This window comes from Cajanus cajan, chromosome 3 (assembly GCF_000230855.2).
Source record: "Cajanus cajan strain Asha chromosome 3, NIPB_CcT2T_4, whole genome shotgun sequence".
NCBI lineage: Eukaryota > Viridiplantae > Streptophyta > Magnoliopsida > Fabales > Fabaceae > Cajanus > Cajanus cajan.
The window spans coordinates 50,019,102-50,034,398 of NC_138519.1; positions in this window are offsets into that span (position 1 = coordinate 50,019,102).

Sequence of the window (15,297 nt, forward strand, 5' to 3'; positions counted from 1 at the left end):
TCAAGACTTTCAACAGAGCTTGCCGATGCGGTTCGGAGCTTAGGATCAACGACAACAAAGTGATCTTTGCTGGTGTTTTGTGAAGTTGATCCACAATGGAATACTCGCTTTGTTTGATGATTTTTAACAGCTCATCAGTCTCCTCCTTGGATTCTCTATCTTCCTCGGTTTTCTCCTTTTCTTTTCCTTTATTCTTGGGAGCTTTGTCGTGCAGATCTTCGGGAGTGTAGATCCTTCCACTCCTAGTCATGCCCCAAGTCCAGCGATATTGGAGATATCGCTGTCGGCAGAAGAATGGATGTCGTATATCCACGGCACAGCCTTACTTGATTCGTAGGGGAAAGGCCTTGGAGCGATGATCCTTAACGGTGTCGGACCTTTCCCTTTGTCTGTCTTGATTACCAACAACGGAGTCGCCGTGTGCTTGCTTGGTGCAGTTGTTGGTTTGCATTTAATTACCAATGGCGTGCGATCCATTCTGAACATACGCATCGATTAATTCTTTCTTTTTATTAATATTTATTATTAAATTACCGGGAGAGATAAATGCAAATGAATGACTAATGAGATGCAAAGGCAATAAATCTCAAAAATACAATTTTTATTAATTGAAGAAAGTGTGCAACTTTTATACAATGCTTTGAAGCAACTTTTTACAAAAAGAGAAAAGCCGGTAAAAACCCACAGGCGGGTTCATATGTCTTTGCCATTCATCTTCGGCTTCCTCCATATGGCGGCCCATTGCTTCAATCTGAGTATGGACCGCTTGGCTCATATCATCACTGATTTTTTGAGCATCTTTCGCTTTTTGTATATGATAGTTGATCATGGCCTGCAGCTCATTAAGCTCATCCTCGGCCCGATCCTTCTCCTCTTGGAGTTTGGCCATTTGTGCCAATCCTTCCCTTTCCTTTTTGCGGAAGTCGGAAAGGTTTGCGGCTTGTCGTTGAACAACTTCCCGCCATTGTTGCGCATCGGATCGAGTCAAAAGCAGATCGTCTTGCATATGCTTGATCAACTGTGCCTGCTTTGAATACTCGGCCTCAAGGTGTGCTATCTTCATGTTGACTTCTTGGAGTTGACTACTCGGTTCAACCTTTGGCATTTTGGGTGCCCGAGTAGCCTCCTCATTGAGGTTAGCACACTCATCCTTGAGCCGCTCTATCTCGTGGTCTTTCTTCTTGCATTGCCTTTGAAGACCATCAATAGTGAAACTGGATTCTTCATTTTTCTCTTCAAGAACTCTCATCTGAGCTCCCATGATTTCCAGTTTCTTGGTCAAGGCGTCGACTTGCTTTTGCAACACCTTCCTTGTTGCTGTGGTTGCACAAGAAGTGGATGGTTGAGGCACCCCCCTCTCGCTCCTCCATTTCTCATAATCGATGGAGACGGATACCCGAGGCTTTCCAAGCTCGAGATCTCCCTCATAGGTTGGTCTCTCCCACGCTCTCATGACAGCGTGCATGTCCTTCTGATGCTCGGAATCGAAGGAGAAACACAACCCTCCAAGCTCCTCTATAGTAGGAGTGGTCTGAGTCCTCATCAGTTGCCTCATAACCAATCTAGGTGAGTAGGCTATACAACCTCTGAGGCCCATCAATGGTATGCTTGGATAACTGCCGCATCTCATCAATACATGGCTTGGACGGAACCAAGGGCAAACCCACGTGAAGTGCTCGATACTCCACTGTTCCATCTCTTCCTTCCACTCAGAAGCATATCGGCGGCGTACGGGAATTTTCGAAAAACTCCTCAAAGGGTTGGGCAAGGTCCCCATATGACTAGAGGCATAGAAATGAGTGATGCTCCACACATATAGCAAGGAGGTGCAGCATCGGATGATTTTTCCTTGCTTCTGTTGAGACAGATGAACAGAGAGCAAGGTGTCGGCGAGAATAGCAGGCACGGGACTCTTCATGTGTACGTCCCAAGCGAAGAAAGCGTCCATCGCAGCATGGTCCACTGTGTTAGCGTGAAAGGGAAATAGGATCGTCCCAAACACAGCTAACGCTAGAGTCTTGTTGAAAGCTAACCAATCTCCCTCACCAGCCAAGGAAGAAAGGTGGTCCTCAATCATAGCAAGCTTCCAACCTTTAATACTGCCGTTCCCCACTAAGGCAGCTGATCGTGATGGTAATTTGACCTGAGTGGCAACTCTCTCCACGGCCACATGGTTGTCATGAAAGATATAGACCCCGGCTGATTTGGGCCATCGTAGCATGAGCTCGTACTCCTCGAGAGTAGGAACTAGGTCAAACTGGGGGAACTTGAAGCAGTGCAAATCGAGACTCCAGAAGTGAACCAGTGCTCTGAGAAATGCTGGATCCACACAGATCTTCATCAAGTCGAGGACTCGTCCATATGATTTCTCAAACTTGACGCGAGCCTCTCTTGGCATCAAAGTACAGAGGTGATCCAACCTCTCAGCACGGTATAACAAGAAGTCTACTTTCTTCAACTGCCCATGCATCTCCTTAGACCTCTCCATATTCTACAATACAATGCATGATATGAGATGATGGAGATGAATATGCATGCATAGTGTTTATTCAACTAAGCATTATCATGTTTTGGGATTTTCCTAAGATGATGCATGATATTGCTTGGTTTGGATAGATGCATATTTTTTCTTTTGGATATTTTGTATTTTTTTTTTGTATTTTTTGGGTGAAAAGGGAAACTACCTATATGAATGCAATGAAGGTAGATGTTAACACCATGTACTAGAAGATCTTTATTTCTATTTATTCTTATTATTTAAAAAAAGAATGTTGTATGTTTAAAGAAATGCAATGTATGCTCAAGCAATTTCACATAATCAATGCACAAACAATTCACTCATCCACGAACAGTCACGAGCGAATCACGAGGTAGGGGTATCCTGCAGAAAAGTGCATATTCAAGGAGGTTCTAACTGTTCTCACCAGTCCAAGGCCCCCAAGGTGCCCCCATTATAGGGACCCAATTCCTCTCGTCGTAAGTCGATGGAAAGCTCCAACGCACTGTCGGACTCGAGTTCATGGTTATCACCTTGAGTGATGCTTTCCGACAACGGTCTACGGGCACCTATAGACCCATTCGACAACCGGCCGTACTAACATCCACTCCCTATGGCTTACCACTCATGCCCCCGGGTATAGAGGGAACTGTTGTGTGCAAAGGTTTGTGTGCAGTTTTTATTTCAAACAATTGCGGAAAATTAAACATACAACAGTTATTAAAGCCATATAAATAAAGCATGTTATCATACAAACAAGGGGTAATGAAGTAATTTTAACTATTATTTGTTAAAAATAATCTGTCACTAAATGGGACTGACTCTCGAGGCTTCCCCAGTGGAGTCGCCATCTGTCGCCACCGGCCCGAAACGGGCTTTCGGCATTCGCGAGGGATGGTTGGACTCTTTTATTTGTTTAAAAATATGGATTGCTAGAATGACTTATTCTCAAACTGAGACCTTGTCAAACGAGCAATTTTATAAAAAGGCTCACCAATCCATGTTAATCCCAAGCGGGACCCTCTATGGATTAGTGGTTTTCGTAAAAAGAAGGGTTCATGGAGTCGCCACCAATGTTTTACTCAAAACATTGGAAAAAGAGGTTTAAGGCAATCGATTCAAAAATCGACTTCGGTCATTACAACCAGAGTCGGGTAAGGGAGTCGGTTACGCGTGGGGAAGGTGTTAGCACCCCACAGCGCCCCTTTCGGGTTCCCTATGACAGATTATTTAAAAATAATAGTGCAAAATTACTAAATTACCCCTATTTATTCTAAGCAATTATAAATTAACTATCTACATGATGACAGTTTAAATATGTACACACAGAAAGCGGTAAAAGAAGGGACTTTAAAGAGATAAACCTTTGAAGCGTGCTTTCTTATATATCTTGACAGAAATTGGGAAGCGTTTTGGCGTTCCCTCCCTCTACAAGACCGCTCGCTCCCTCCTATAAAATTTTAACTATGGAAATCCGGAGGATTTCCCTTCGACTAGGTTCGAGACTCAAGCAAATGGCTCGTGACTCAAGAACTTCGTCGGATCAACTCTCCGAGTGATTTCTAGGCATAGCACTGCTCAAAAAAACCCAGAATACTCAAGAAGAGGGTTAAAACTGTGTGTGAAAGTGTGAAATGACGTCCCATTGACGTCATATTTATAGGGAAAAGGCTCAATACGGTTTCTGGGGGTCAATACGGTCCGTATTGAAGTTTTGAACTACAATACGGCCGTATTGAATTCAATACGGCCGTATTGAAGTTCAAAAACCTCAATACGGCCGTATTGAAGTTCAGTGCAGCCGTATTGAAGTTCAGTGCAGCCGTATTGAATTCAATGCAGCCGTATTGAAGTTCAGTGCAGCCGTATTAAATTCAATGCAGCCATATTGAAGTTCAGAAACTTCAATACGGCCGTATTGAGTTCAGTGCGGCCGTATTGTAGTTCAAAATGTGCAGTACGGCCGTACTGAACTCCAAGGAGGCCGTATTGAGCTCCAAACCTCCCACTTTCTTATTTTTGGCTACTCTAAGACCTCTAAACCTACAGATAGTCATCCTATAGTCTTCTGGGAGTCCTTCTGGCTGACTTTCCTTCGATCTTTGAGAGTCTTCGAGTCTTATTTCCGACCCGGACAATTTTAGGGGTCTACAGGTTGAAGCATTAAAACTTTGGAAGCAACAAGAGGTACTTCAAAAGGAAAAAAGAAATGATTGAAAGAGAAGTACAACTTATTGCTTTAGAGGAAGAGATAAACAAGATTAAGCAACAAGAAGAAAAACTTTTGAAAAAAATAAATAAAAGTAAAAGTCAAAAAAGTTCCTCAAAGAGCTCAACCAAGAGTTCCAATGACTCTCAAAGCCAAGAGAATGATGGTAGTTTGAATATGGATGCATACTACCAACCTAAACCTAGGAGAGTCATTAAGGAAACCAAAGTGAGGGAATCAAGGGTTGATCTCCCTTACTTTCATGGAAAAGAAAATGTGGATGCCTACTTAGATTGGGAAATGAAAGTGGAGCAAATCTTCACTTGTCATAAAGTAGGTGAGGAAAGAAAGGTTCCCTTGGCCACCTTAGCTTTCCAAGGACAAGCCATGTATTGGTAGACATCCTTGGAGAGAGAGAGAAGACTTCACAATGACCCTCCAATCACTTATTGGAATGAGTTGAGGAGTGCTATGAGAAGAAGGCACATACCTTCTTATTATAGTAGGGAGCTTATGGATAAGCTCCAAAGACTCCAACAAAAGAACATGAGTGTGGAGGAGTATAGACAGAAAATGGAGTTATATCACATGAGGGCTGGGATAAGGGAGGAAGAAAGATTGACCATTGCTAGATTTTTGAGTGGTCTAAATTTTGATATTAGAGATAGAGTTGAGTTACTCCCTTATAGGGACCTTGATGATTTGGTCCAACTTTGTATAAGGGTGGAACAACAAAATTTGAGGAAAAGTTCTTTTAAAGGTAAAACTCAATCTAGCTCATATATCAAAAAGGACTACAAGAGGGAGGGTCAAGATGACTCCTCTAAGAAATTTAGCAAGGGTCAAGAAAAAGAAAAAGAAAAAGAAAAAGAGAAAAATAAAAATGTTGTCACTTCTAGTAGTAAGACTAGTGACATCAAATGCTTTAAATGTCTTGGGAGAGGCCACATAGCTTCTCAATGCCCCACTCAAAAGGTGATGATTTTGAAAGGGCAAGACATTTATAGTAGTGTTGATGAATCTAGTTCTACCACTTCAAGTGATAGTGAAACAAGTGAGGAAGACCATCCAATTGAAAGTGCATATCCTTATGATGGTCAACTTCTTATGATTAGAAGGCTTCTAGGAAGCCAACCTCATGAGTCTCACCTTTCACAAAGAGAGAATATTTTTCATACAAGGTGTAAAAATTTTGATAATGCTTGTTCTCTCATTGTGGATAGTGGGTCTTGTTGCAATTGTTGTAGCACAAGGTTGGTTGAGAAGCTTGGTCTTACTCCTATTCCCCATCCGAAACCATATCAACTACATTGGATTAATGAAGATGGGGATATCAATGTAAATAAACAAGTGAAAGTCAAGTTTTCTATTGGTAACTATGAAGATCAAGTGGTTTGTGACATAGTTCCAATGGAAGCTTGTCATATTTTGTTGGGAAGGCCATGTCAATTTGACAAGAAAACCATGCATAATGGCCTTACCAATGAAATTACTTTCACCCATAAAGAAAAGAAATTTGTACTTCATCCTTTGTCTCCTTCACAAGTGATAGAGGATCAAGTACAAATGAAAATGAAAAGAGAAGAAGAAAAAAAAAAACTTGATTAAAAAAAAAAAGAAAAGAAGCATAAAGCTTCAAAGGAGAAGAAGGAAGAGAAACCTCTTCTAATAGAAGGAATTCAACAAGGAACTTTAAAACAAACCCTAATTGTTAAAAAGCCTTCTTATCTTCTTCTTTGTAGAGGTATGCTTAAGTGTCATAATTTAAGTCTTGAGCCTAGTTCTTTACCTCTTGAAGTTTCTCAATTATTAAAATAATTTGATGATATATTCCCTAGCGAAGGTCCAAAGGGCCTTCCTCCTTTTAGGGGTATAGAACATCAAATTGATTTTGTGCTTGGGGCTAGTCTACCCAATAGACTAGCCTATAGGAAAAATCCTCAAGAAACTAAGGATATATAGAACCAAGTCCAAGAGTTCTTGGATAAGGGGTGGGTGCAAAAGAGTTTGAGTCCCTGTGCTGTGCCTGTATTGTTAGTGCCCAAGAAAGATGGAAAATGGAGAATGTGTTGTGATTGTAGGGCCATTATCAATATCACAATCAAGTACAGGCACCCAATCCCTAGACTTGATGATATGCTTGATGAATTACATGGTGCTACTATATTTTCTAAAATTGATCTTAAGAGTGGTTATCACCAAATAAGACTCAAAGAGGGTGATGAGTGGAAAACTGCTTTTAAGACCAAATTTGGATTATATGAGTGGCTAGTTATGCCTTTTGGTTTAACTAATGCACCAAGTACATTCATGAGGCTTATGAATCATGTCTTGAGAGAGTGTATAGGTAAATTTTTTGTTGTTTATTTTGATGACATCTTAATCTATAGTAGGTCTCAAGATGATCACTTAGGACATCTTAGAGAAGTTTTGATGATCCTTAGGAAAAACCATTTATTTGCAAATCTTGAAAAATGTACTTTTTGTGTGGATCATGTGGTTTTCCTAGGGTTCATTGTAAGAAAAGATGGGGTTCGTGTGGACCCCGAGAAAATCAAAGCCATTCAAGAGTGGCCCAAGCCTAAAAATGATAGTGAAGTTAGGAGTTTTCATGGACTAGCAAGTTTTTATAGAAGATTTGTGCCTAACTTCTCTAGCATTGCTTCACCCTTGAATGAGCTTGTTAAAAAAGATATTTTATTTGAATGGACTTCAAAGCATGGCCAAGCATTTCAACTTCTTAAGGATCAACTTACTAATGCACCCATACTAGCTCTACCAAATTTTGAAAAGACTTTTGAGCTAGAATGTGATGCATCAGGAGTTGGCATAGGGGCTGTGTTATTGCAAGGAGGACACCCCATTGCATATTTTAGTGAAAAACTAAAAGGTGTCTACCTCAATTACCCCACCTATGACAAGGAGTTATATGCCTTGGTTAGGGCTTTACAAACTTGGGAACACTATCTAGTGTCCAAAGAGTTTGTCATCCATAGTGACCATGAGTCACTTAAATATTTAAGTGGTCAAGGTAAGTTAAATAAGAGGCATGCCAAATGGTTAGAATTCCTTGAACAATTTCCATATATTATTAAATTCAAGAAAGGAAAATCAAATATTGTAGCTGATGCTTTATCTAGAAGGCATACTTTGCTTGTGTATCTAGGTACACAAATTATTGGATTTGATAATATTAGGGAGTTGTATGAGGGGTATTTGTACAAAGAAGGAAGGTTATGTATACCCCAAGGATCCATTAGGAAACTATTAATTAAAGAGAGTCATGAAGGTGGGCTTATGGGGCACTTTGGTGTTGATAAAACCCTTAGTTTGCTAAAAGAAAAATTTTATTGGCCCCATATGCGAATGGATGTACAAAAGCATTGTTTTAGATGTTTGGCTTCTTTACAAGCCAAGTCTAAAGTGATGCCTCATGGTACATACACACCTTTACCTGTTGCTTCTTCCCCTTGGGTAGATATTAGCATGGATTTTGTGCTAGGTTTACCTGGAACCCAAAGGGGAATGGATTCTATCTTTGTGGTTGTGGACCGTTTCAGTAAAATGGCTCATTTCATTCCATGCCACAAAATAGATGATGCAAGCAACATTGCAAAACTCTTCTTTAGAGATGTGGTTAAACTCCATGGACTTCCTAGGACAATAGTTTCAGATAGAGATACTAAGTTCCTAAGCCACTTTTGGCGAGTCTTATGGTCAAGACTAGGAACCAAACTCATCTTTTCAACTACTTGTCATCCTCAAACAGATGGCCAAACTGAGGTAGTGAATAGATCTCTGTCTACTATGCTTAGGGCAGTCCTAAAGGGCAATCACAAATCTTGGGATGAGTATTTGCCTCACATTGAATTTGCCTACAATAGGGTAGTTCACAAAACTACCAATATTTCTCCTTTTGAAGTTGTGTATGGGTTTAATCCTTTGACTCCTTTAGACTTGATACCTCTTCCTAATGTTGAACATTTCATTCATAAGGAAGGGGCTTCAAGAGCTGAGTTTGTTAAAAAAATTCATGAAAGGATTAAAACTCATATCCAACTTCAAAATGAGAAGTATGCTCAACAAGGAAGTAAAGGAAAGAAACCTATGATCTTCGAGGAAGGTGATTGAGTTTGGCTTCATTTAAGAAAAGAACATTTTCCAAAACAGAGGGAGTCCAAACTCAGTCCTAGAGGAGATGGTCCCTTTCAGGTCTTACAGCGTATCAATGATAATGCTTATAGACTTGATTTACCCTCTGATTATGAAGTAAGCCCTACTTTTAATGTTAGTGATCTCAAACCTTTTGTAGGTGCTAGTGATGATAAGGAAGAGTCTTCAGATTCGAGGACGAATCCTTCTCAAGAGGGAGGGAATGATGGAAGAGCATGGGCTAAAGGCTCAACCACTAGAGCTATGGCCAGGAGATTACTTGAAGATTTGTCTACTTCAGAGCTTAGTGGGCCCATTGGGCTTGGTGGGCCTAGGGTGCTTCTTACTTAGACTCTAATTGATTGAACACCATGTTTCCTTACATTTTCTTAGCATAGGAAGTTACTTTGATTTTGGTCCTGTATTTTGACCATAAACTAGGTTTTTACTTTTGGGCTTATATTTGGGCTTCATGGGCTTTGGGCTTTTGATACCCAATATTAGGATCATTCTTCTTCTTGTAATTTTTCCTATTCATTGTATTTCTTTGACCAATGTATTTCGGTCATTAGATTAGGTTTATTTGAAGTATACATTAATAGGTGCATTAGGATTCATTCTTATGTCATTTAGAAGTAATTTGATTTGAATTTGAGTCACATGGATTGCATGGTAAGGATCCGGCCATGTGAGCTCTAAATTCACATCAAATAACTTCCAAATTACATTAGGATGAAGGTACCGTCCAGATTAGTCACTTGGCTAGCCAAAGTTTGAATTTCAAATTCAAATTTGAAATTCAAACTTGGCGCCAACTAGCTTACACGGATTGGCGCCACTTGATGGAACCAACTTCTCCATGAGAGTTAGTGGTTGATTCCTTCTCTTCTCCAAGGTTGATATGATGTGAAGGATGATCTCTTCAAGGGTATGTGTCGCCACCCACCGAAACGGACCTTGGCAATCGCGACGATGGTCGGACTCGTTTTAATGTTTTGGAAAGTGGTGGATTGATAGAACGACTTATTCTCAAACTGAGACCTTGTCGAGCTACCAATTTTATTAAATGATTCACCAGTCCATATTAATCCCAAGCGGGACCCTCTATGGATTAGTGGTTTTCGCAAAAGGTAGGGTTCTTGGAGTCGCCACCAATGTTTTACTCAAAACATTGGAAAAAGATTTAAGGCAATTGATTTTATAAATCAACCTTGGCCATTACAACCAGAGTTGGGTAAGGGAGTCGGTTACGTGCGGGGAAGGTGTTAGCACCCCACAACGCCCCTTTCGGGTTCCCTATGACGGATTATTTATTAAATAATAGCGTAAAATTACTAACTTACCCCTATTTATTATAAGCGATTATATATTAAATATCTACATGATGACAAAATTAAATATGCGACAATCAGAAAGCAATAAAAGAAGGGATTTTAAGGAAAACCTCTTGAAGCGTGCTTTTTATATATCAATGAAGTTTAGGAGGCTTTTTGGCGCTCCCTCCCTCTACAAGCTCGCTCGCTCCTTCCTAAAAAATATTTACTATGGAAATCCAAAAGATTTCCCTTCGACTAAGTTCGAGACTCAAGCAAATGGCTCGTGACTCAAGAACTTCGTCGGATCGACTCCCAGAGAGATTTCTAGGGCATAACACTGCTCAAAAACCCCAGAATACTCAAGGAGGGAGTCAAAACTGTGTGTAAAAGTGTGGAATGACGTCCAAATGACGTCCTATTTATAGGGATGAGGCGCAGTACGGCCCCTGGGTTCAATACGGCCCGTATTGAGTTTTTGTACTTCAATACGGCCGTATTGAATTCAGTACGGCCGTATTGAAATACAGAAACTTCAATATGGCCGTATTGGTTTCAGTACGGCCGTATTGTAGTAAAAAATGTGCAGTACGGCCGTACTGAACTCCAAGGAGGCCGTATTGAGCTCCAAACCTCCCACTTCCTTATTTTTAGGTACTCTAAGACCTCTAAAGCTACAGATAGCCATCCTATGGTCTTCTAGGAGTCCTTCTGGCTGACTTTCTTTCGATCTTTGAGAGTCTTCGAGTCTTATTTCCGACCCGGACAATTTTAGGGGTCTACAGCTGCCCCCCCTTTACTTAGTCAAACGGCCTTTTGGTGTACCGTTTGATAAGTAAAGGAGTTGACCCAATTGTCCGGGGAATAAGCCATCCTTCCGACTTGTAGTGTCTTCAGGTGGGAAAATTGTTGAGTAGCCTCTCCAGGTTGAGTTTGCCCTCTCCAGGGTGAGTATTAGTCGTCGCCTCTCCAGGCTCGTGCATACCTCCGCGCTTCTAGTCACTTTGGTAGCGTGAGTCTTGCCCTCTCCAGGGTGAGTATTAGTCGTCGCCTCTCCAGGCTCGTGCATACCTCCGCGCTTCTAGTCACTTTGGTAGCGTGAGTCTTGCCCTCTCCAGGGTTGCATACCTCTGTGCTTCTGATCACTTTGGTAGCGTGAGTCTTGCCCTCTCCAGGGTGAGTTTGCCCTCTCCAGGGTGAGTATTAGTCGTCGCCTCTCCAGGCTCGTGCATACCTCCGCGCTTCTAGTCACTTTGGTAGCGTGAGTCTTGCCCTCTCCAGGGTGAGTTTGCCCTCTCCAGGGTTTGCATACCTCGGTGCTTCTGATCACTTTGGTAGCGTGAGTCTTGCCCTCTCCAGGGTGAGTTTGCCCTCTCCAGGGTGAGTATTAGTCGTCGCCTCTCCAGGCTCGTGCATACCTCAGTGCTTCTGATCACTTTGGTAGCGTGAGTCTTGCCCTCTCCAGGGTGAGTTTGCCCTCTCCAGGGTTTTGCCTCTCAACATGGGCAGCTGAGTTTGCCCTCTCCAGGGTTTTGCCTCTCAACATGGGCAGCTGAGTTTGCCCTCTCCAGGGTTTTGCCTCTCAACATGGGCAGCTGAGTTTGCCCTCTCCAGGGTTTTGCCTCTCAACATGGGCAGCTGAGTTTGCCCTCTCCAGGGTTTTGCCTCTCAACATGGGCAGCTGAGTTTGCCCTCTCCAGGGTTTTGCCTCTCAACATGGGCAGCTGAGTTTGCCCTCTCCAGGGTTTTGCCTCTCAACATGGGCAGCTGAGTTTGCCCTCTCCAGGGTTTTGCCTCTCAACATGGGCAGTTGAGTTTGGCCTCTCCAGGGTTTTGCCTCTCAACATGGGCAGCTGAGTTTGCCCTCTCCAGGGTTTTGCCTCTCAACATGGGCAGCTGAGTTTGCCCTCTCCAGGGTTTTGCCTCTCAACATGGGTAGCTGAGTTTGCCCTCTCCAGGGTTTTGCCTCTCAACATGGGCAGCTGAGTTTGCCCTCTCCAGGGTTTTGCCTCTCAACATGGGCAGCTGAGTTTGCCCTCTCTAGGGTTTTGCCTCTCAACATGGGCAGCTGAGTTTGCCCTCTCCAGGGTTTTGAGATAAGTTTGTCTCCACAGTCCACAATGCTGCTTCGACGGTTTGTTTTTCTGATTTTGTGCCGCTGAGGGCTGGATAACGCAGGGATCCGTCTAGGGGATGTGCAGTCATTCATAGGTTTTTGTACCCCAACTTGCATTGCTTAGTTGGTACCCATGGGGAATTTCTGACTCCTTGGGGTGTAGACACAGATGCTCTCTCTCTGAGTTGAGCGATGCCTTATGTTTGGCTGACGTCCTTTTGACGTAAGTGGAGTATCCCGGTTGTCCTTATTCGGGTGTCTCTTTTGATTTTCTGATTTTTGTAGCCTCTGTGTAGGTTGTTATCCGCTGGGGGATTCTGTCGTTCAATTCTTGACTGGCCTCTTCTGTTAGGCAAATCATCTTGATGTTCGGTGTTTGGCTGGATGCCGAATTCCGCTTGGGGAATATTTATTGATATTTTTTATTTTTCTCCTTTTGTAGGGGTGCCTCTTGAGTAGGCGACTGGGGATTTGGGGATCTTATGTATCCCAGAGTATTATTTAGGAAGCCTCTGCAGGCTTAGCCTCACTCAGCGCTTGAGTCAGAGAGCTATCTTCCACTGAGGAAGTTTCAAGTCCTTTGACTGAATATTTTGCTTGGATGATCGCGCTTCCATTGGGGATTTTGACGATCTTGCTTTGATAGCTCTCGCTGGGGATTTGTTCCATGAGCTTAAGCTGAGGTTTCTCTGGGGAGTATTATTTCTGCGAGCCTCTCCAGGCTCGGTTATTCTGAGAGAGTATTATTTCGGCGAGCCTCTCCAGGCTCAATTATTCTAAGAGGGAGTATTGTTTCGGCAAGCCTCTCCAGGCTCAATTATTCTGAGAGAGTATTATTTCGGCGAGCCTCTCCAGGCTCAGTTATTCTGAGAGAGTATTATTTCAGCAAGCCTCTCCAGGCTCAGTTATTCTGTGAGAGTATTATTTCGGCAAGCCTCTCCAGGCTCAGTTATTCTGATGAGGGAGTATTATTTCGGCGAGCCTCTCCAGGCTCAGTTATTCTGAGAGAGTATTATTTCGGCAAGCCTCTCCAGGCTCAGTTATTCTGTATGAGTATTATTTCGGCAAGCCTCTCCAGGCTCAGTTATTCTGAGAGAGTATTATTTCGGCAAGCCTCTCCAGGCTCAATTATTCTGTACAATTGGAATCTTTGCCTTTTTTTGTCGAATTTTGACTTTTTCTGTATTTTTGCCTTTTTTGTCATTTTTTGGCTTTTTCTGTATTTGATTGCTTTTTCTGTCGATTTGCGGCTTTTTTGTTGACCGCTGCCATACACAAGCAATTTTTCCTATTTTTCTGTTTTATGCAATTACCTCATGAAGAGGTCTTTGAAAATTTCTTTGTGGCTAATACGGCCATATCCATTTCAGTACGCCCGTATTGAGTTGAAAATTTGTTCATAACCCTATTTTTAGTACGGGTGTACTGAACATGATACGGGTGCATTTGTTTTTTCTGAAGTTTGATTTTTTTTTTTTTTTTGAATAAACAGAGAATAAGTGATCTTCCATTACACCTATCATCTGTATGCATGTATGCGGTATGATGCACCTAATTCTATTTGATTCATTTTTCAAAAGAATTAACCGATGCGTTTCTCTGTTTGTATTTTGCCATTCCTCTAGACGGGCTGTGCGTTGCCGATTTCTGTAACCGAGGAATGATGCGTATTATATTGAGATTTGGTGTTATCAACCAAGTGATTCTTCCCTTCTTTTAGAAGATATGTCAACCCTCCTATTGACCACTATATCTCCATGTTTCCACTAGATTATCCTAAAATCGCTTGGGACAAGAGAGAAAAGAAAGGAAAGGTATATATTTTTCGAAAGTTTGTGTTTTAGAGGGGTTTTTATTTTCATTTCGAAAAATGGTTTTTGTAAGAATGGCTGGCCAAGGTAGGCTTATTGTGTCTAGGCTTGTTTGTTTAAGCATTTATGAAGTTAATCAAATCTTGTTATTGACGTTGTGATTTGACAACTTAGATAGCTCCCCTTGAACCTTTCTTTTTTGAATTCGGCTCATGGTACCATCATGGATTTCTTTTGTTTTTTGATTGTCCTTATTTTCGCCTAAAACACCCCTTTGTGGCGTCTTAGCGGACCTTTGTTTTTGTTCGTTTTTGCAACCCTAACTTTTGCCTAGGTCACCCTTTCGTGGGATTCCTAGCGGGTCTTTTGCTCTTATTTTTGCGCAGCCCCCTTTTTGGGTTTCCTGCCGAGCTTTCTTTTATTTTAAAAGATTTCTTTTTATCCATGATGGCACTTGTCGAGGCTAAGGGAAGGTGCTCCAAGTTGTCACACACACTTCCACATAAAAATGATGCAGGATTATTGTTATTAAGACAATCTTAACCTCATTCATGCTTATTCAAACAGGGTTAAAATAATGTGGTCTAGAATTTTATTATAAGCAAGAACAGAAGCAGTAAGAAATAATAAAGAATGATTTTATTATAATCATAATGGAAACATGTGCCCTATCGAGGCTCGGGGGTCGGGCTGTCCCCGAGGAGTAATCTCTAATAGTCATCAGGTCTATATGTCCCTATCGAAAGGAGAAGAGCACTTGATGACGAAGACCGGCCTTGACGCTTGTGAACCGGCCTTCCTAAAGATCTGGCTTAAAGAACGTCGAGAAGGATCTTGGTTCCTCTTCGTCCTTTGATCTTTATTAGAGTTGTATCCTAACCCTTGTTTCCCCGGATTATCCTTGATAATAGGTAGCTCGGGAATTCCTTGGGAATCCTTGCCAAGTCCTTGTCCTGGCAAGTATCCGTTCTTGGTGAGCATGGAGGCTACCTTCTTCATTTCTCGGGGAAACGTTTCAACATTGGCAATCTCCAATGCTTGGAAGGCGGTTTCTAGAGCTTCCTCTGCTGCATCCACGTAAGGTATGGTGGATGGCTTACTGATGAGTATGTCATCTTCAGCTTGTACAGTCACCAGCTTGTCACCCACTGTGAATTTGACTTTCTGGTTGAGCGTAGAAGGAACAGCTTTTGCATCAT